Source organism: Lissotriton helveticus, chromosome 5_1, assembly GCF_964261635.1.
Source record: "Lissotriton helveticus chromosome 5_1, aLisHel1.1, whole genome shotgun sequence".
NCBI lineage: Eukaryota > Metazoa > Chordata > Amphibia > Caudata > Salamandridae > Lissotriton > Lissotriton helveticus.
In genome coordinates, this window is record NC_136065.1 from 286,506,491 (window position 1) to 286,529,024 (window position 22,534).

The window sequence follows — 22,534 nt, forward strand, 5'->3', positions numbered from 1 at the left end:
CCATAATTATCCCCCAGAGGGGTCGCTTTGGTCACTTTGGTACACATAAGGTCCGGAACATAAGTGCGGAAACATTTGGCGGTTCCCAACTGTAAAAACCCATCTTCCCAACATTAGTGAATTCTAATCGGCAGTAAAACAGATTGAAATAGGGACAAGGACAGGTGCAGAGGAAGATGGAGACAGTGGGGGATTGAAAAGAGTGTGAAAGGGGAGGTATCGGGAAACACGAGATACAGGCATCAAAGGGACGTGCCTAATGAGATGCACGGCTGAGACAATAAACCGGACGGCAAGATGAGCCTCGAGCGGGGCCATCTGCCTTACAGTATCATCCCCCTCATCGTAAAAGATATTTACAAAGTACATGTGTCTTCCACAAATATCCTGAGAGTCCCAGGGCGACGAAGCGGACAGTGTCCGTTCGCTGGCTACTTGAGGGCAAGAGACAAAATGGATGCCGTATCTAAGATGGAACCCGTGGGTACAGATGAAAAACCCGCATATCAAACGAACGGTTTAAGTTAGCACAGCGAAACTGCGCACACTTACTAAACTCGTCATTTGCGGTTCTTAGATACCAGACTCGACCATATTCGTGCGAGTCGAAAACATCACTTAAAATTGTCACGGAACCTCAGACGCTCCTTTTGCCCTCATGTAGGCAAGCACTAGTCGGAATCATATTCGATATTCATCAGACCCTCGAGATGTTGCTGTAGCATAGCTCTGTCCAACCGAGACCCTTTGGTAACAGGTGGCTGTCTCATACACGTTGTAGCACAGAGGCCACATAAGGCAGGACCGCACTGTACGCAAAGGCAACACGTGAACAGGAACGCTACAACGACTCCAATGATCGTCAGAATTTTCCAACCCCAAGTCGACATCAGGCCCCAAAACCATCCAAGTAGCGTCCAATCCCCTACATCCACGTGTATGGATTCGGAGATCTTATGCAACTTCGAGATGGCTTGATAGACAGTCGGAGCGTTATCAGGAATGAAAATACAGCAGCTCGAATGGATCACCTTACATACCCCACCTCGATCTGCTAAGATCACGTCTAAAACCATACGGTTTTGTAACGTCATAAGTCTATCCGCCTGAAGTTCTGTGGTGATATTACCAAGGGCACTGGCAGTAATATTAGCTGTCGATTCTACCACTCGAGTCAACTGTCTCAGGTTCCTACTATTAACCATAGGTCCCCAAAATGGGAGGAAACCCTTGAAAAAGTCTCCTGCCTCTTGACCGGCAGTATCCTCTTCGCTAATTACGCCTCTTACAACTCTAATTTTGTGATAATCTGCATCTACAGTAAATGTCGGAGGCAACAAGTTTGCGATAAAACATGAGCCCATGAAGTCAGAGGGCAACCATGCATACGCACGATCATGACAAATAAAGTATGTACCCTTGGCAGCCAAAAACACAGGGGATGAGACCATTGGCAAAATATAATTTTCAGTGCAAGCACTCTCTCCAAGTCGGGCTTTTGATCTACGGCCGCGACCTATTAAACAAAAATTGCCAGTGTGGGGTACGACCCATATCTAAGGCGAGCTTTTAAGCTGTTTTTCACCAGTGAACACACTATATTCGCCTCTACTTAGGACCCTATAGGCTTGTACCTCTTCTTCAGGGATAAGCGAGGGATCATAGATATCGCTATCTAAATCCTCTATTGCTATAGACAAAGGTTTTTGGTACGAGGTAGGACCAGAGTAGGGGGAACGTGGTTCTCGAATGGGGTGGAAACCCAGTGCGCTTTGAAACATTGTTTGAAATGCTCGAGCAGACCCTTGGGAGCTATACGGTAACACCAGATATGGAATTCCCTTATCCGTAGTATGCGGCATCAACCCACACACCCAACAATTAGTAGTGTTAACCACTAACTGATGCTGATGAAGGAGCTGAATAAAGGAATTGTTGCGGAATTCTGTGCGTCTAGCCTGCTCGTGTTCAGGTAAGATGTGAAAAGAATGAGGAGAAACAGTGGAGGTGAGTTTAAGGTCAGGGGTAAGAGTAGGTATAGTAGAAGGCAAGAAGTAAGGCATTGTGTAATACACTCCACCCGCCAATAACGCAGAAACAGTCACAAACAGTACGAATATTTGGAACACAAAACATTTGGTACGACTGAGTTGCTGCAGCTTGAATCTTTGTGTTTGAGCTCTTTCCAAGTCCATCAGCTTTGAAAATGCCATTTCCTATGACCGTCCGCAACGTTTCTTGACGCACTTCGTTCTGTGTAGCAATAGTCAATTCCTAGGAGTTCCCAGGAACCGACGGTCTTTAACCTAGCGTCAAGACCTACTAACCAGGAGGAAGTACACGCGCGGCCCTACGGTCTTTATTTCACAAATATATATATATATGAAAACAATGTCTCTCAGCTGTGGAAACAAAAATTTAAGGAACAAAGCTCAATGAATATGTACAAAATAATTACAATAGAATGAGTGTTCAAACTGATCATGGAAAACGGGATAATGCATTTGTCAAGGGACAGAACGGGGTTTTTTATTAGTCTTTAGTGCTGGATCTCAAAAAATATCGGGTTTTCCCAGGACGTGTCTGTTCGTTAAACAAAAGATCCGTTGAAGGGACAACGCCCTGTTGATCAGCTGAATGTTCTGGTCTTGAGTCTTCTGATGACAAGTGTTCAATAATGCCTTTTTGCTGCACTGAGGATTCTCCGACAGGTTGTGCGTCGCTGAAAGGTACAAACGCCGGCAATCCTTCGGTTTCAGTTGATGTAATGCCTTTCCTTACCCACGAGTCTGCTGGCAACGGAATGGGGACTTTCTTGGTATGGGTGGCATGCACCCAATTTTTCCGCCCCTCAAGACGAACTGCAGTTCTCGTGGCAAGGAGGACCTGATAGGGTCCAGTGAACCTGGGATCCAAATTGTTCTTGCGCGAAAAATTTCGCGTTACCACCCAATCTCCGGGCTGGAGCTGGTGGCCTGGACCCTCCGTCTGCGTCGGCAATGCTTCGTGAACCTGTTGGTGAATTAACCTCAGTTTAGCAGTCAAGTCATAAAGATAATCGATCAACATTGGATACTCAAGTTCACAAAAGGCACCCGGTCTAGGGACCCCCCAAACATTGGCAGGACGACCGAACACTATTTCATAGGGACTGAGCCCTACTCGGGAGTGTACAGTTGCCCTTGTTGACAGTAATGCTAAGGGTAAAGCGTCAGGCCACGAAAGACCTGTCGTAGCCTGAATCTTTGCTAGTTTTAGTTTAAGGGTGCCATTGTACCCTTCAACCAAACCGGCTGACTGAGGATGATTGGCACTATGAAATTTCTGTACAATCCCTAACCCGCGACACACACTCTTCATCACGCTCCCAACAAACTCACTTCCGTTGTCTGACCACACAACCCGAGGCATTCCGTAGCGGGAAAAATACTCTTTGAGTAAAATTTTTGCCGTGGATAAAGCCGTATTATCCTTAAGGGGGTAGGCCTCAATCCACCTAGAAAATGCACACACCACAACCAGCACATACTTCAAATTATTACATCTCTCCATGTGGATAAAGTCCAACTGGATAACTTCGAAAGGGTACGCAGGAGGGGCAAAATGGCCAGGTGGAGTGGGAGTGCCCTTACCAGGATTGTGCATCAAACACACCATACAATTCTTAACCAAGTGTTCAGCACATTTCGTAATACCATCATTCTTCCACACAGGAAACAGCAATTTACAGATACCTTTCGCGCTAATATGTGCTAACCCATGTGCCATAGTCACAACAGCCAGCACATATGCATCAGGCAACATCCATCTTTTCTGTTCCGATAAGTCATTCCAACAACCATTCGCATCCAACTTTCCCGTACTTTCTTTCCACTTCGCCTTTTCAGTCTCGGTGGCCTCATTCTGAATTGTTTTCACACTCTCAATAGTGTTCTCACACATACTTGATTCTGCAGGCCACCTAACCGAACTCGTCACATACATTCGAGTGCTAAGGTTCCGGGCAGTCTCCTTAGCAGTCTCATCCGCAAACGCATTACCACGACCAACATCATCCGTCACCTTACGATGCGCACTACATTTAACAATTGCCACTTGCTTAGGCAACGTAAGTGCATCCAAAAGATCATTTACAAACTGGCCATGTTGAATCTTCGTACCATGTGACGTAAGGAATCCTCTCTCTCTCCACAGTCGTCCAAAACTATGTGCCACACCAAACGCATACTGGCTATCTGTAAACACATTCACCCGTTTATCTTTAGACAACACACACGCTCTCGTCAAAGCAATTAACTCAGCAGCCTGAGCCGAATTCTGACTTAACCTTGCGCTTTCCACAATCGTTCTCAATGTAACTACAGCATATGCAGTTGTCACATCACCATTCGGTAACTTGAAACAAGAACCATCCACATACAAAGTACCATCGGGATCTGTCAATGGAGTATCTTTTAGGTCAATGCGACTCTTAGTTTCCTCTTCAGTTTTGAGATAGCAGTCATGTACTGCTTCATCACTTGATTCTGTGTCGATCGGCAGCAATGTTGCTGGATTCAACACATTACACCGTTTTATCCGTATATGACTGGCCAGCAACGTCAACTCATATCCAGACAATCTTGCGCTCGTCAGATGTTGAGTTTTCGTTCGGTTCAATAGAGTGTCGACTGCATGCGGAACCATTACCGTGAGCATATTATCCATGACTAGACCTGCGGACTGTCGAATGGACGCCGCAGCTGCCGCTGTTGCCCTTAAGCAACTTGGCAAAGCTCTTGCTACTGGGTCTAAAGTCGAAGAAAAGTAGGCACATGGGCGTTGCTTACCACCAAAAGATTGTGTCAAAACACTCAACGCACAACCATCCCTCTCGTGAACGTATAGTGTAAACGGCTTACTGTAGTCAGGGGTACCCAACACAGGAGCCGAACACAACGCATCACGCAATTCCGAAAAACTTTTCTGACATTCTTCAGACCAAGGTACTGGGGATGAAACATCTTTGCACGTAAGGGTTATCAATGGTTTCGCTAACAATGAAAAATTTGGAATCCATTGTCTGCAGTAGGACGTAATACCTAAGAAGGCGCGAACATCTCTCTGGGTTTTTGGCACAGTCATTCGGGAAATCGCTGCAATTCTCTCTGGGGTCAACCTTCTCCCTTCTTTTGACAATAAGTGACCTAGATAGGTAACTTCTTGACAACAATACTGTAGCTTTGAAGGCGACACCTTGTGGTGCAAGTCATGTAGATAGTGCAATAATGATACTGTAGCCGTTTTGCAAATGGCCTCCGTATCAGCTGCCACTAAAAGATCGTCAACGTATTGAATCAAAGCTGCACCTTTAGGCAATACAAAGGCATCAAGCTGACCTTTAAGTGCTTGGCTGTAGATTGACGGACTCTCACAGTAGCCCTGTGGAGCGCGTTTTAGCCTAAAACTGCGACCTCCTAATGAAAATCCAAATAGGTCTCTGCTTTCCTCTGCAATCGGGATGCTAAAGAAAGCATTTTTTAAATCGATCACTGTGAACCAGGAGGCAGATGCCGGAATCATTGTTAATAAAGCTGTAATGTCAGGTACCACAGGAAATTGTGGAACTACTATTTTATTTACCTCTCTCAAATCTATTACAAAACGATATACAGGAGGTTTAGTTGGGTCAGTTCGTTTCAAAATTGGCAATACAGGGCTATTACATACATTTCCACGAGTTTCTTCAACAACACCCTTTCCAATGAGATCATGAATGATTGCTAACAGCGCTCGTTCGCCCTCAAGAGAAATACGATATTGAGGTAAACGCGGTAATCGCGCATTTGGTTTCAATTGAATCACATAGGGTGGAATGTCTAACAGGCCCACGTCATTGGGACCTGTGGCCCATAGAGACACAGGGAGGGAATTCAATTCCGGTGGGAATTTATCAACCGATAAATACATGGGAGAGATCACTCTCCTTCCCAATGTAAGCTCCACTCCTTCGGGGGAACAATACAATGTTGCATATAATCGTTTCAACAAATCCAGACCCAAAAGATTTTCACCACAACCTGTAGATAGAATCAGTGGAGCGGTTAGCTCACAAGGTCCAATCATAAGAGGCAAAGGATTAGAGACTGGGTTACTAACAGGGGCGCCAGAGAATCCAACGGAAACATTCGTTAAGCCAGACAAAGGTGCGCCAGGGAGTTTTGAATGCATGATGGAACTTTTCGTCGCACCAGTGTCTAACAGAAAAGGCTCAACTACACCCGATGTAGTCACTACAACGTAAGGCCCACTCTGATCGACCGGAACTGACACTACTCCCTCTCTTTGTCATTGGCTGTCCTAGTAATGGTCATTTACAACAGTCTCGTGCTCTACGTAATAATCATCCACATTATACTGTGCAGATCGAACTGACCCCGCATTTCGCTGGTCAAAGTAATTATTTGCATCTGATTGATTTTGATAACGATCACTCTGATTGTGGAATAAACCACGACCTCTACCACGTGGTGCCTGTTGAGGACCACCACCACGGTTTCCACGTGTCGACACACCATTCAGGCGGTCCCGTAAGGCAAGACAATCATATTTTAGGTGTCCCTCTTTCCTACAATATGCGCACTGATTATACCCAAGTGAAGATCTGGAATCAAAGTTGTCAGAGCGCGGCTGTGTCCTATCGGGCTGTGCTCGTGGTCGATACTGCTGTTGCGAATCATTTTGGTTTGATCGTGGAGGGTATGCTTGCTGCAACAAAACCTTTGTTTTGAGTTCTTTCGTTTTCTTTTCTACACGATCACTTTCTTCCTTTTCCCTATTCTCATAATACTGAGCCGTTGCTAGTATTTGCGCAGGGGTTGAAACTGCCCACGCACTCTCTGAATTCTTCAATTTGTTGCTTAGTTCAGGCAGCAAATTTGACACGAATTTGTCAACGAATAACCGCTGACCTCCCTCAGCGCCCATGTCCTGGCCGCTGTGGTCGACAAACGCTTCCTCAAACCTTGTAAAGAAATCTGAGACACTCTCGTCTTTCTTTTGCTTACAAGCTGATAACTTATCCCAGTTCACCTTCATCGCTGGCATGAGAGTTTTCATGAGCGTAATGATTCTCTGAGGCAAATCCAAAATCAGCTGTTCAGGCTTGGCCCCACCGACTTGTAATGCATCAGCTGCTAGCAGTGCAACCCAATCACCCCCTAATTCAACTGCGTGATCGGCTTGACGAATTTTAGCCCAAACTGGTTGCGGTACAACATTGCCAAACAACATGTCGATGTCGGCAATATTCATAATAGAAGCTTCTATCAGTTGTGATAACTCCTTATAATAACCAGCCGGATTTTTACGCGGATCGGGTAAGGATTGCTTCACTTGCAAAACTTCCGATCGTTTCCATGGAAGATGTATCCACACCCTTCGAAAATGCGGTAAAACCGCAGGGTTAGCTTGCGGATCTCCAGGCACCCACAGTGGCGGGACTTCTCTCATGGGATACTGACCAGGAACCGCTTTCCAGTTCTCAGTGGTATCATCTAATGTCACCCGAGAATGTGCTGTGGATCTGAATGCTAATAAGCGTTCCACTGCACGTCGTACATCGTCTCCTATAATCATACCGTTCGAAAAGTGACTCTGAAGTTCAATTATGTCAGACGGTACATCATCTACATCATCATTATACCATTCTTCTCTCAAAAAGTTACACATCTTCTCAAATACGAATCTCTGCGTAGGCTCATTAAACTGAGAAAATGTATCAAAGACTACACGCGGAGTGTAATTAGCAGGATGTCTTATCCACCTATGTGCCATTGTTACTAACGTCTCTTTCTCCCTACCACTAGGGATCTGACTCCGTCTCTGAGGAGTTTCAGATGAATCAGACGAAAATAATGGACCAGAAAGAGGTGAATAAAGAGTAGCAACAGAGTTAGGAACACGCTTACGAACAGAAGGAGAAAGAAAAACAGGGGCAACAACACTAGAGGTGAAGGAAGGCATAGTAGGAACGGACAAGGTAGTTGGAGTAGCAGAAACAACAGTCTGCGAAGGTACAGGTACAGGAGCAGTAGGAACAAGAACAGGTGGTGGAACAAACGTAGGGTTAACAGCGGGCTGGCCCGCAGCCGCTGGAGCAACAAGAGGAACAACAGGAGGAGCTATAGGAGGAGCTACAGGAGCAGTAGCACCCTGTACATAAGGAGGTGGTGATTTCATCAAGTATGATAACAAGGAATCCTCCTTCAAATCTTCTTCTTTCTTTTCTAGATTATTCGGTAAAACTGGGTAACATTTATCTATTTTCATGTGATGCAATCTAGTAGCGATTTCCATATCTTTTTCTTCTTTGTCTTGTCTACATTCTTTTATAGCTTGCATTACAGGAACGAACTCTTGTTTTTGATTCTTTTTAAGTTGTTTGATTTCTTTCTGCTTGGCCTCTTTACGCCATATCGGAAAGGAATCAAACATAGCTGGCCTAGCTTTCTTTAAAAATAATTTAGCCTCAAGATTATCTAAAATCGAAAGTTCAAAAGTTCCATGTGGCGGCCATCTAAGGTCACCGTCTTTCTTTGTATAGCGGATCCAGTAATCATTATATATTATAGGACCCACCCCATGTCGACTATAAAGATCATGTATCGGAGTTCCAACTGGAGGTATCGGACATGAGTCCTCCAACCGGGAATCCATTGCGCAACATTTGAAAATACGAAACAAATCACTATGGCTAGGCATCGTGCACACTAACCTAGTATCAAACTTCAAGGATTACCGAAGCAATAAAACCTCGTGTAAGTCAAAACCCTCGGTTTTTGGCAATTGCAACTGTCAAATAATACTAAGGACCAATACTAAGAACCACAAATGCAATGGAACCATGCAATACAACAAAGCCTTAAGGCTATTACAAAGCTCGGAGAGCTAACCACAAAGCCTGAGGAGGCTATTACAAAGCTCAGTGAGCTATTACCACAAAGCCTTAAAGGCTAACCACAAAGCTTTCAAAAAGCTAGAACAACCACTAAGGACTGGGAGCGACCCACAAATACTTAACTCAGAACTTCAATGGCGTCACCAGGAAGGCCCGTCTATCGTCTCGCTTGTACATAAGGTCTACGCCGGGCGTCGAAGACAGGTCGACAGTCAGGGCATCGGTCCGTGGCAGCCGTCAGGAGGCGGGAATCTTCGCAGGGAAAAACTTCGGGCCACTTATTTCGATAACAGGATCGATGAAGCGGGGTGCACCTTCCCTCGGAGATTTCACACGAAGTTCCTCACGATCATCAGGCTTTGGACCGGACCGGTACCGCTGAAGTCGCCCCACGTTGGGCGCCAACTGAAGGACTGGACTTTTTAACAGTACCAGCGGTGCCAGGGAACAACACCTATAACCTTCATGGGATACCTGTTTCGGCGCACAAACTACAGAGACACGGGACACTTCCTTCGGCGTCAAAGATTCAAGGTTTATTTACTGCAGGGAACACAGAAGTCACAACAAGTACAACACGTGCAACTTGGGGAGACTGCTTCAAATTGGTTCTGTGGATCGCTCCTTTTATACAGAATTTACTCATAGGACAACATGGTACACAAAAGTTTACAACCTGGTTCCCATAATTATCCCCCAGAGGGGTCGCTTTGGTCACTTTGGTACACATAAGGTCCGGAACATAAGTGCGGAAACATTTGGCGGTTCCCAACTGTAAAAACCCATCTTCCCAACATTAGTGAATTCTAATCGGCAGTAAAACAGATTGAAATAGGGACAAGGACAGGTGCAGAGGAAGATGGAGACAGTGGGGGATTGAAAAGAGTGTGAAAGGGGAGGTATCGGGAAACACGAGATACAGGCATCAAAGGGACGTGCCTAATGAGATGCACGGCTGAGACAATAAACCGGACGGCAAGATGAGCCTCGAGCGGGGCCATCTGCCTTACAGTATCATCCCCCTCATCGTAAAAGATATTTACAAAGTACATGTGTCTTCCACAAATATCCTGAGAGTCCCAGGGTGACGAAGCGGACAGTGTCCGTTCGCTGGCTACTTGAGGGCAAGAGACAAAATGGATGCCGTATCTAAGATGGAACCCGTGGGTACAGATGAAAAACCCGCATATCAAACGAACGGTTTAAGTTAGCACAGCGAAACTGCGCACACTTACTAAACTCGTCATTTGCGGTTCTTAGATACCAGACTCGACCATATTCGTGCGAGTCGAAAACATCACTTAAAATTGTCACGGAACCTCAACCCGTCCTGGCTTTCCCTGTGAGATGGTCCCTTCTGGGCACCCCCAAGGTGAAGCCAGGCATCCCTGGCGCTGATGGGGCCGCTGTGGAGATTAAGCAAGCTATTGCCCAGAGTTGCAGAGTGGGACCCATAGTTAGCTTAGGCACCTAAGCGAGAATTATCGAGTCCGCGAACATTGACCCAAGCCCCGGCCACGACGGGAATTGAACCCTGGTCCCGGGCCGACCTCTGCTTCAGGGTCTGCTGCTTCTAACCAGTGAGCCACACTTCTCCTGGAGGAGTGTTCTTTCTCTGTGAGCTCCCTTCTGGTTCCCTTATCGGTACATCCATCAAGGAAATCACAGATTCGCATTCACTTGCATGATCATCTACTATCAAAGGCTCCTTTCTCGGCTGCACTACAGACGGGGTTATACTTGGAGTTTTTGGACTTGCTTGCTTGTCCCCGTACAAAGGAACAACTGGTCCAATAGTTACAGGAATTGTCAGAGCTTCAGGACTGGTATTTAATTGGGAGATTTTCTGAATGAGTTCTGTTCTTTGTCTGACTAAAGCCTCTCGTTCTCTATCCTGCAGGACCTTATCCATGGAGGTTTCATGTACTATCTGTGGAACTAATGGAGGGTTATAACTCGGGGCAGTTGGATTTGTCATACTTGGTCCCTCACCATAATTAGGTTTCAGGAATGGATTTCTCGTACTTAGGGATCTGGGCTCATCATTATAAGGTGGTGGATTCTTCATTAACAAATCCTCCAGATAATCATCGTCTGAATCACCACTGGCCATTAAATGCTTTGTCTTTTCTGTCCTTTTCCCTGCCACTGGCTCTTCTACTGTTAAAACAGGGTACAGTCCTTCTACCATCATGTTCTGTCTCCACTCTTTCATTCTTTTTTCTCGGGTCTCTTTATTTACTTTCGGGTAACATTTAGCTAACCCTTTGTCAATTCTGGGTCTGTCTCGCTCAAAAGCCTCTATTTCCCATTCTTCTAAGGCCTCATATTGCGTTAATCTAGATCTGGGATGTAAATCATTCATTCGGGTTCTCAGGTTGAACAAAATTCCGCCATTAAATGTCCCTTCTAAAGGAAATGCTAAAATTCCGTCATCTTTAGTATATTTCACCCAATTTTCTAACCATACACAAGCATGGTAGCCTCTGTCAAACATCATAAATGATGCGGGAGTATTAGGTGGTGGAATGATAACTCCTTCTCTAGTTTTAATGGGTTTGTCTTTCTTGAAATAATTCTTCACTTTGTCTACAAATGTCATTTTTCTCTTGCTTCCATACATAATGTTATATCTAGCTGTTCTCCACTGATCTCTCACAAAACCTTGATATCTAGGATCAGGTCGGGACTCTGGATGAGTCCAATACCACATATACCTTTTCGCAAATTACTTTGTTTACAAAATCACTTCAAATACAAATGCATCTTTTAATTTTCTACTACCAATCAAATGCGCGATTTCAAATAATTTTAACCAATGGGTGCGGGGCGTTTCTCGTGAAACAAGTTCTCACGCTCCTGTGCTCACCCCTCCTTTACAATGCAAGCTCAGCTACACGCCCGCTGTTTTCAACAAATACCAGCGCGGCACTGAGTGACGTCAGCGCAGCTTCGCAACTGACTCCCTCCTTCACAAGGTAAAGAAAAACATTGATTTCTACCTTTTAAAGTGCAATTGCTCTGTTTAATTTACAACGCAAAAACATTCGCCACTGTACTCGAGTGTCTAGAAAGAAAAGATTTGTTTCACTGCAAGTAAATCTCTTCCGTTTACTTTTCATATACTGCGAGTAGATCCCTTCTGCCTACTCTTCACACAAGCATTAGAGAACCTGCTACTCCCTTGACTCATCCACTCTGGGATATATACTATTTCTCATCAAAGTCAGAAAGCATGAAATTCACAGTCAGCAAACTATCAATGACCAAAATCATGAACATTGTATAACCATGCAGAAAATAGATTATGCCAACCATTTAGAACTCTAAAGGAAGGTAAGAACAGGGAACATGCTAATAAGAATTTTCAGAAATTAGCCTTGGTATGGAGTGACTAAAGGACGGGGAAAAATAAGGAACATGCTAGAATGTCACAGTTTGAGTACCCCTAGAAGGTGGGTAAGACAAAAGAACTTTAATTTGTACTGACGGAATTGGAAGTAACCATGTAGCTAAATGGGTAGGGAAAAATGGAACACGCTAATAATTCAGAGCAATTACTTTAATTCGACTAAAGGACGGGTAAAGAAAGGGAAGATCTATATTTCATGAACTGTATGTCACAATTTTCTTAGGGGATGGGAAGAAAATGGAACATGCTAGTAAAACAGCTAAAATGTAAAACTTTATTATTGGTCAGCACAGGGAGGGTAAGAAAGGAACAATTGTGCAAATAAGACTTTAGCAGTTTCAGAGAGCAAGAAAAGGACGTAAATGTATTTCCCCGCACAGATTTATATTTACCTAGAACGGTGTGGAGACCAACCCTGGCCACGGGTCAGTTAAGGACAGAAGTAAACCCCAGGGAAAGCGATTGCCAGTAGGCCAGCAGGTGCAATATGGAAACCCAGGACAGGAAAACCAAATTAGGATCAGGACAGGACCACCAAGGTAAGACCAGCACCCGCAGTTCAGTTGCAACGCCTGCGCTACACCCTCTCTGCAGCTATCAGTCAAAACCCCGAATTGGGTTATCGAATTCCCCAGCAAAGTGCTTCGCCAGCACTTAAGGTTCTCAAAAACCCGAATGGGTCAGTGAGTCTGTTTGACAGAGTGCCCCGCAGCACCTCTGTTTCTCGATCAGCTATTGAGTGCGTTGGGTCAGTGACAGGTCAGCTATTCGGACAAGTCGTACAATTTCTCTAGCTAAACCTAGGCTAGTTATACTGTTTTTCGGGTCAGTGTACCACCCCCAAAATGTTGCAAGTGTAAGGATCCCCAATTTCGATTGGACAAAAGAAAGGACAGGTCATCACACCACCTAGGATTTGACTTTCTCAAGCTTATAATTTGCATTTTCCGAGACCGCCCCTTGAATTTCGGGTTCCCATGACATGTTCCTTACACATAACAATGGTGAATTTAACATTTTATACATTGTAATACATTTAGTACAATTCCTCTTCTTTGACTAGGTGAAGGTGCCTCTTTGTCTTGGACTTCTGTGTTGGCTCGAGTTCAATGTCACAGAGTTCATCCTCTGGTTGTGGACTGTCATGCGCAGAAAGGATTTTCAAAATGGAGCATTCCCGTCCCTCATGCCCAAGGACTACGGATACATGAAAAGTAAATAGAAACAGTTTTAAAACACAGAATAAATGAATGCACTGTATACCATGAATCACTATACTACTCCCATTACTTTATAATATCTATAGCTTTAGTGATTAATGCAGAACGAACAGCATAGCGAAGGCAGCGATGCAAGCTTGCAGGCATGTGAGAACACAAAGCAGGCATTTTAATAACATAATAATAATACAGCATTTTATATAGCGCGAACAGCTACCTCACAAGGAGGTGTCCCGGCGCTTGGAAGAACACAGTTAACCAGGAGGACTGAAGTAATAATGGCTAGCGCGGTTGGGTAAAGAGCCAGGTCTTTAGCAGCCGCTTAAAGCAGATTTCAGAGGGTGCTTGCTGAATTGCTGGGGGCAGGGTGTTCCACAGTGTCGCAACATTTGCCGAAAAAGTTCGACCCCCCAGCCGGGCCCTTTCACTCGTGGGACGGCAAGCCGAATGCGGCAGTTGGAGCGAAGCGCGCGGGCCTGGGAGTATCTCGGGAGTCGCGTTTTCAAGTACTTAGGACAGGTGCCAAACAGAGATCTAAAGGCCAACGTGAGTGCCTTAAATTTCATTCTGCTGGCAACTGGTAGCCAATGAAGTGACCGAAGATACGGAGAGACTGAGTGCTTAAAAGGAATCCGCATTAGCAGTCTCGCAGCCGCATTTTGGACCAGCTGAAGGTTTTGAATTAGGAATTTTGGTAGGCCCAGATAGAGGCCGTTGGCGTAATCCAGCCTAGATGTCACTGTGGCATGGATTACTGTTTTTCTGCAACTTTCTGGTAGGAGTCTCAGAATCTTGCGGAGATTTCTCAGCTTACTCAAGCAGCAGCCGACTACTTCTTGGATGTGCGAGGTGAAGGACAGACTGTCATCCCACCGCACTCCCAAATTTTTTGCCGTTAGGCTGGGTGAGGGGGATTGTCCCATCTCCGCTGGCCACCAAAGCTCTGATGCGCAAGTGCAAAGAGCTTCCCACCAGAACTGCGAGTACGTCACGTCACATGGGTATGACCGACGCATGCGCAGAAGAAATTCCCGCGTAGCTGCAGCCATCTTAGTAGCAAGCGTATTAAGATTAGTAAACACATAGGCAAGCATCACTCGGATACCCAAAATGTCAGAATAAAGGGGACATTAGTAAAACAAACAGGTTGATTAATGAATTAAAGTTATTTGAGGTTCTTGAATACAAGCAAGGCGCTTTATCGTGCGAATCCTTGCTCCATCAGTCTCCAGATTGAACTCCTCTGCCCCAGCTCCTCATGGACGATGAGGCTGTGACTTTGCTGCAGACTGCCTTTCTCTCTCCGGACGTGCTGGCTATGGCAGTCCTCTTCCTGGAGTTTCGGACTTGGACCTTTATGCTACCCGCCATTTTCTTTTTATGACTTGCTTCTTCTTCTACCTTTCTCCTCCGCCATTTTAGCGATCTCTGTACTCCCCCTCTGTCCCAGCGACCTTTCTTTTGTCTCTCCTGTTGCCTCTGACACACTCCTCACTGTCTTACTCATTACTATCTGTTTCCCTCTCTCGTTTGTCTCACTTTCCTGCCCTTCTCTGTCCCTCCCTTGGTGCTGTGACTGCATCCCCCGTCCGACCCCACTTAATGGAACTCTGCTTTTCTGTATATAGAAATAACTCTAATCACTAGTATATGCAGTAGTCCTTTGTATTCTCTACCATTCCTATGTGACTCTTAGAGTATATCCATTTGTATCCCTTCCCTATGTATATAGAGATAACTCTAATCACTAGTATATGCAGTAGACCTTTGTATTCTCTACCATTCCTATGTGACTCTTAGAGTATATCCATTCGTATCCCTTCCCTATGTATATAGAGATAACTCTAATCACTAGTATATGCAGTAGACCATTGTACTCTCTACCATTCCTATGTGACTCTTAGAGTATATCCATTCATATCCCTTCCCTATGTATATAGAGATAATTATAATCACCAGTCTCTTCTTTGTGTGACTTTACATCTTGTACATTTGCAATTTTTTTCTGTGTGTATCTTTTATGTAACACATGTAATCCTAAATCCTTATGTTTTGCAACTGGTTCTTATGTAAAGCGCTCTGACACCTTCGGGTAAAGTTCGCGCTATGTAAAATCGCATTAAATAAATAAATAAAATAACGTCACTGACAGAGGGATACCGACATGGCTAAAAGACTTTGCCGATGCCAATAGCGCTCGGATTGCCGCATAGGCGAGACCTATTGGCTTTGGCAGTGCTTGTGGCTTTGGCAGTGCTTGTTCTTGAAAGTAAGCCCTGGACAGTAGCATCTTTAGAATATATGCTCATATTCAAGTCTGTGGTCTTTTGTTTAGCCTTCTCCCTTCGTTATATAAGCACTAATCAGTAAGCGGCTTTTTGACAAGAACTTGGGCTTGTATTTCAAGAAGGCTGTGGAAAGAGTGACGCCCCCTGTCTCACATAGGAGGAAGGAAATAAGTCTGCAGTTTCATCGGTGTCCTGTCGATTTTTGCAGGACGAGAGTGTAACAGGAGGGAGAGCTCTGTATTCTGAGAGGTAGTAAAGCGCAATTCTCTCCCGCAACTGCTAGGAATGTCTCAGTTGCTTTTGACTGTCAAAACTCTCTAGCACCCCCTTGCTTATTGGAAGTCAATGTTGCATCCACCCCACCCTAATTTAGGAAGCGGAGTTGCTTGCTCCTTGACGAGTCAGAGAATGACCGCTCTGACGCCCTCCCATCTGCACCTGTCAGCTGGGAAGCTGCCGTTATCCCACTCAGAAAAGGGGGTGGTGATGAACAGAGTGTCTGAATTAAGCAGACCACTCTTACCCAGTCCAAAGATCAGGGCTTGATCCATCACCGTTATTTATCTCACTGCCCCATCCCAGCTCAGAACCTGGCTATATGCAAATTAGTCTGTCCCTGGCCCAGTGCATCATGGGAACAGGGCAGACCAAACTACCAAGCCAATTCTTCACCAGAAAGGAGACAAGCTACCGGGGACCGGTTTCTGGCATTTCAGCCTCTTCGGCCCGGCTTGCTTGAATCCTGATGGAGCAGTGAGAAAGGGACTCATGTCTGAGTATACCCTGCCACACCTATAGTGGCCAAAAACGATTCAGAAAAGGGGGTGGTGATGAACAGAGTGTCTGAATTAAGCAGACCACTCTTACCCAGTCCAAAGATCAGGGCTTGATCCATCACCGTTATTTATCTCACTGCCCCATCCCAGCTCAGAACCTGGCTATATGCAAATTAGTCTGTCCCTGGCCCAGTGCATCATGGGAACAGGGCAGACCAAACTACCAAGCCAATTCTTCACCAGAAAGGAGACAAGCTACCGGGGACCGGTTTCTGGAATTTCAGCCTCTTCGGCCCGGCTTGCTTGAATCCTGATGGAGCAGTGAGAAAGGGACTCATGTCTGAGTATACCCTGCCACACCTATAGTGGCCAAAAACGATTCAGAAAAGGGGGTGGTGATGAACAGAGTGTCTGAATTAAGCAGACCACTCTTACCCAGTCCAAAGATCAGGGCTTGATCCATCACCGTTATTTATCTCACTGCCCCATCCCAGCTCAGAACCTGGCTATATGCAAATTAGTCTGTCCCTGGCCCAGTGCATCATGGGAACAGGGCAGACCAAACTACCAAGCCAATTCTTCACCAGAAAGGAGACAAGCTACCGGGGACCGGTTTCTGGCATTTCAGCCTCTTCGGCCCGGCTTGCTTGAATCCTGATGGAGCAGTGAGAAAGGGACTCATGTCTGAGTATACCCTGCCACACCTATAGTGGCCAAAAACGATTCAGAAAAGGGGGTGGTGATGAACAGAGTGTCTGAATTAAGCAGACCACTCTTACCCAGTCCAAAGATCAGGGCTTGATCCATCACCGTTATTTATCTCACTGCCCCATCCCAGCTCAGAACCTGGCTATATGCAAATTAGTCTGTCCCTGGCCCAGTGCATCATGGGAACAGGGCAGACCAAACTACCAAGCCAATTCTTCACCAGAAAGGAGACAAGCTACCGGGGACCGGTTTCTGGCATTTCAGCCTCTTCGGCCCGGCTTGCTTGAATCCTGATGGAGCAGTGAGAAAGGGACTCATGTCTGAGTATACCCTGCCACACCTATAGTGGCCAAAAACGATTCAGAAAAGGGGGTGGTGATGAACAGAGTGTCTGAATTAAGCAGACCACTCTTACCCAGTCCAAAGATCAGGGCTTGATCCATCACCGTTATTTATCTCACTGCCCATCCCAGCTCAGAACCTGGCTATATGCAAATTAGTCTGTCCCTGGCCCAGTGCATCATGGGAACAGGGCAGACCAAACTACCAAGCCAATTCTTCACCAGAAAGGAGACAAGCTACCGGGGACCGGTTTCTGGCATTTCAGCCTCTTCGGCCCGGCTTGCTTGAATCCTGATGGAGCAGTGAGAAAGGGACTCATGTCTGAGTATACCCTGCCACACCTATAGTGGCCAAAAACGATTCAGAAAAGGGGGTGGTGATGAACAGAGTGTCTGAATTAAGCAGACCACTCTTACCCAGTCCAAAGATCAGGGCTTGATCCATCACCGTTATTTATCTCACTGCCCCATCCCAGCTCAGAACCTGGCTATATGCAAATTAGTCTGTCCCTGGCCCAGTGCATCATGGGAACAGGGCAGACCAAACTACCAAGCCAATTCTTCACCAGAAAGGAGACAAGCTACCGGGGACCGGTTTCTGGCATTTCAGCCTCTTCGGCCCGGCTTGCTTGAATCCTGATGGAGCAGTGAGAAAGGGACTCATGTCTGAGTATACCCTGCCACACCTATAGTGGCCAAAAACGATTCAGAAAAGGGGGTGGTGATGAACAGAGTGTCTGAATTAAGCAGACCACTCTTACCCAGTCCAAAGATCAGGGCTTGATCCATCACCGTTATTTATCTCACTGCCCCATCCCAGCTCAGAACCTGGCTATATGCAAATTAGTCTGTCCCTGGCCCAGTGCATCATGGGAACAGGGCAGACCAAACTACCAAGCCAATTCTTCACCAGAAAGGAGACAAGCTACCGGGGACCGGTTTCTGGCATTTCAGCCTCTTCGGCCCGGCTTGCTTGAATCCTGATGGAGCAGTGAGAAAGGGACTCATGTCTGAGTATACCCTGCCACACCTATAGTGGCCAAAAACGATTCAGAAAAGGGGGTGGTGATGAACAGAGTGTCTGAATTAAGCAGACCACTCTTACCCAGTCCAAAGATCAGGGCTTGATCCATCACCGTTATTTATCTCACTGCCCCATCCCAGCTCAGAACCTGGCTATATGCAAATTAGTCTGTCCCTGGCCCAGTGCATCATGGGAACAGGGCAGACCAAACTACCAAGCCAATTCTTCACCAGAAAGGAGACAAGCTACCGGGGACCGGTTTCTGGCATTTCAGCCTCTTCGGCCCGGCTTGCTTGAATCCTGATGGAGCAGTGAGAAAGGGACTCATGTCTGAGTATACCCTGCCACACCTATAGTGGCCAAAAACGATTCAGAAAAGGGGGTGGTGATGAACAGAGTGTCTGAATTAAGCAGACCACTCTTACCCAGTCCAAAGATCAGGGCTTGATCCATCACCGTTATTTATCTCACTGCCCCATCCCAGCTCAGAACCTGGCTATATGCAAATTAGTCTGTCCCTGGCCCAGTGCATCATGGGAACAGGGCAGACCAAACTACCAAGCCAATTCTTCACCAGAAAGGAGACAAGCTACCGGGGACCGGTTTCTGGCATTTCAGCCTCTTCGGCCCGGCTTGCTTGAATCCTGATGGAGCAGTGAGAAAGGGACTCATGTCTGAGTATACCCTGCCACACCTATAGTGGCCAAAAACGATTCAGAAAAGGGGGTGGTGATGAACAGAGTGTCTGAATTAAGCAGACCACTCTTACCCAGTCCAAAGATCAGGGCTTGATCCATCACCGTTATTTATCTCACTGCCCCATCCCAGCTCAGAACCTGGCTATATGCAAATTAGTCTGTCCCTGGCCCAGTGCATCATGGGAACAGGGCAGACCAAACTACCAAGCCAATTCTTCACCAGAAAGGAGACAAGCTACCGGGGACCGGTTTCTGGCATTTCAGCCTCTTCGGCCCGGCTTGCTTGAATCCTGATGGAGCAGTGAGAAAGGGACTCATGTCTGAGTATACCCTGCCACACCTATAGTGGCCAAAAACGATTCAGAAAAGGGGGTGGTGATGAACAGAGTTTCTGACATTTCAGCCTCTTCGGCCCGGCTTGCTTGAATCCTGATGGAGCAGTGAGAAAGGGACTCATGTCTGAGTATACCCTGCCACACCTATAGTGGCCAAAAACGATTCAGAAAAGGGGGTGGTGATGAACAGAGTGTCTGAATTAAGCAGACCACTCTTACCCAGTCCAAAGATCAGGGCTTGATCCATCACCGTTATTTATCTCACTGCCCCATCCCAGCTCAGAACCTGGCTATATGCAAATTAGTCTGTCCCTGGCCCAGTGCATCATGGGAACAGGGCAGACCAAACTACCAAGCCAATTCTTCACCAGAAAGGAGACAAGCTACCGGGGACCGGTTTCTGGCATTTCAGCCTCTTCGGCCCGGCTTGCTTGAATCCTGATGGAGCAGTGAGAAAGGGACTCATGTCTGAGTATACCCTGCCACACCTATAGTGGCCAAAAACGATTCAGAAAAGGGGGTGGTGATGAACAGAGTGTCTGAATTAAGCAGACCACTCTTACCCAGTCCAAAGATCAGGGCTTGATCCATCACCGTTATTTATCTCACTGCCCCATCCCAGCTCAGAACCTGGCTATATGCAAATTAGTCTGTCCCTGGCCCAGTGCATCATGGGAACAGGGCAGACCAAACTACCAAGCCAATTCTTCACCAGAAAGGAGACAAGCTACCGGGGACCGGTTTCTGGCATTTCAGCCTCTTCGGCCCGGCTTGCTTGAATCCTGATGGAGCAGTGAGAAAGGGACTCATGTCTGAGTATACCCTGCCACACCTATAGTGGCCAAAAACGATTCAGAAAAGGGGGTGGTGATGAACAGAGTGTCTGAATTAAGCAGACCACTCTTACCCAGTCCAAAGATCAGGGCTTGATCCATCACCGTTATTTATCTCACTGCCCCATCCCAGCTCAGAACCTGGCTATATGCAAATTAGTCTGTCCCTGGCCCAGTGCATCATGGGAACAGGGCAGACCAAACTACCAAGCCAATTCTTCACCAGAAAGGAGACAAGCTACCGGGGACCGGTTTCTGGCATTTCAGCCTCTTCGGCCCGGCTTGCTTGAATCCTGATGGAGCAGTGAGAAAGGGACTCATGTCTGAGTATACCCTGCCACACCTATAGTGGCCAAAAACGATTCAGAAAAGGGGGTGGTGATGAACAGAGTGTCTGAATTAAGCAGTATCCCACTGGCAGTGAACTTGGATCATAATTGTCGATAAAAGTATCTGTGCCACCTGCCACGTAAAGTGACGTTCAATAACCATCAAAGACGGGGTTAAAGTAAATTCCGTAAACCAAGATCTCAGTTCATATATGACCCCGAGTATTGCCAGGAAGTAAGTCATTTCCTGGAACAGTTTTAGTCGCCGAGCCAATCAGCGATTTCGCTTCGTATAGTGTAGCCTAGAGAAAATGAATGCATGCATGTATTTCAAGAGACCTGATATCGGCAGGAGACTCCAGATTTTTTTTTAAAGCTAACCATGGCTTTTTAGACTGAAATGGGCTCTAGCTAAATAGAAATCAATGGGCACAATAAGTTCTCCCGATTCCTTTTTTTTTTTTATCTCCCACTGTCCTGTCCTAAAATGTTGGCATGAATGTAATGGTATTTTTATAGCGCGAGCCCGCCAAAAAGCAGTGGCTATGAGACTACAAGAACGAGGGTTTCTTTAAGACCATCCTTGTTTTTCAACCATTATAGCATATGGTTTCACTTTTTGTTTTAGAAGTATTGCGCTGCCGAGTTCTGCTTGCCTATGGACTTACTACAAGTTGCCTTATCTGTACAAAGGAAGTAGTCAATTGGATCAAGGATTGCGATGGGTGGCCAAAAGGCAATTGGACAGGAGCCAGGAGAAGCATGCTTGAGGCTGGAGGGAGGTGGTTGGGGCGGGCTCAAGCTTATTCTGTGCCTACAGCTCCTTTCCTCCACAGCTGCAGCTTTAGGGGTGCAGCTCAGCTCCCAGTTAAACTGAGTCCAGCGTTGAGGGGCATGCCCCTACCACCCTGGGGGAAACAAACAGCTGAGAAGAAACAAAGTAACTTGACCCCTGTTGAATTCTTTGCTTGCTCTTACCGGATTCTACGGATTCTACGCTGCACACTGTGACCTGGTGTGCCTCTGCTGCTGGGCGGAAGCGGCTTCCCTGACGACTCGCCGGACCCGCTTCGCGGGTCCCGCAGCGCGCCTGTGTTGAGGAGGCTGTTGGCTGCAGGTGACTGTTGGGAGGTGCGTGGGAGTGGTGTTGGGACCAGCGGGGCTGCGAGTTGCTAAGCAGGGACTCCAGTGTCCAGGAGCCCCTGCGCGCCCAACCAGCAACACCTGGGCTGCTCTCCCCGCTGGCCACGCCCCCTGCCGAGGAAGTGAAAAGCGGCATTCTCCCTCACCTAGCTGGGACCCCTGTTGAATTCTTTGCTTGCTCTTACCGGATTCTACGGATTCTACGCTGCACACTGTGACCTGGTGTGCCTCTGCTGCTGGGCGGAAGCGGCTTCCCTGACGACTCGCCGGACCCGCTTCGCGGGTCCCGCAGCGCGCCTGTGTTGAGGAGGCTGTTGGCTGCAGGCTGCAGGTGACGGTTGGGAGGTGCGTGGGAGTGGTGTTGGGACCAGCGGGGCTGCGAGTTGCTAAGCAGGGACTCCAGTGTCCAGGAGCCCCTGCGCGCCCAACCAGCAACACCTGGGCTGCTCTCCCCGCTGGCCACGCCCCCCTGCCGAGGAAGTGAAAAGC

The 22,534-nt window shown here is 46.7% G+C and overlaps 1 protein-coding gene across 2 annotated transcripts in view; it reads left to right on the forward strand.

Annotated features, from left to right (window-relative positions):
* Positions 1 to 15,973: 15,973 nt before the first annotated feature.
* The window catches only part of LOC144754444 (F-box only protein 6-like), a 127,734-nt gene continuing 121,173 nt past the window's right edge, over positions 15,974 to 22,534 (forward strand). The window contains exon 1 of one of the 2 annotated variants that reach the window (XM_078642231.1): positions 15,974 to 16,107. The gene's annotated coding sequence lies outside the window, so the exon portion shown is untranslated. The remainder of the gene's footprint in view (positions 16,108 to 22,534) is intronic. The other variant, XM_078642229.1, reaches the window with a different exon arrangement.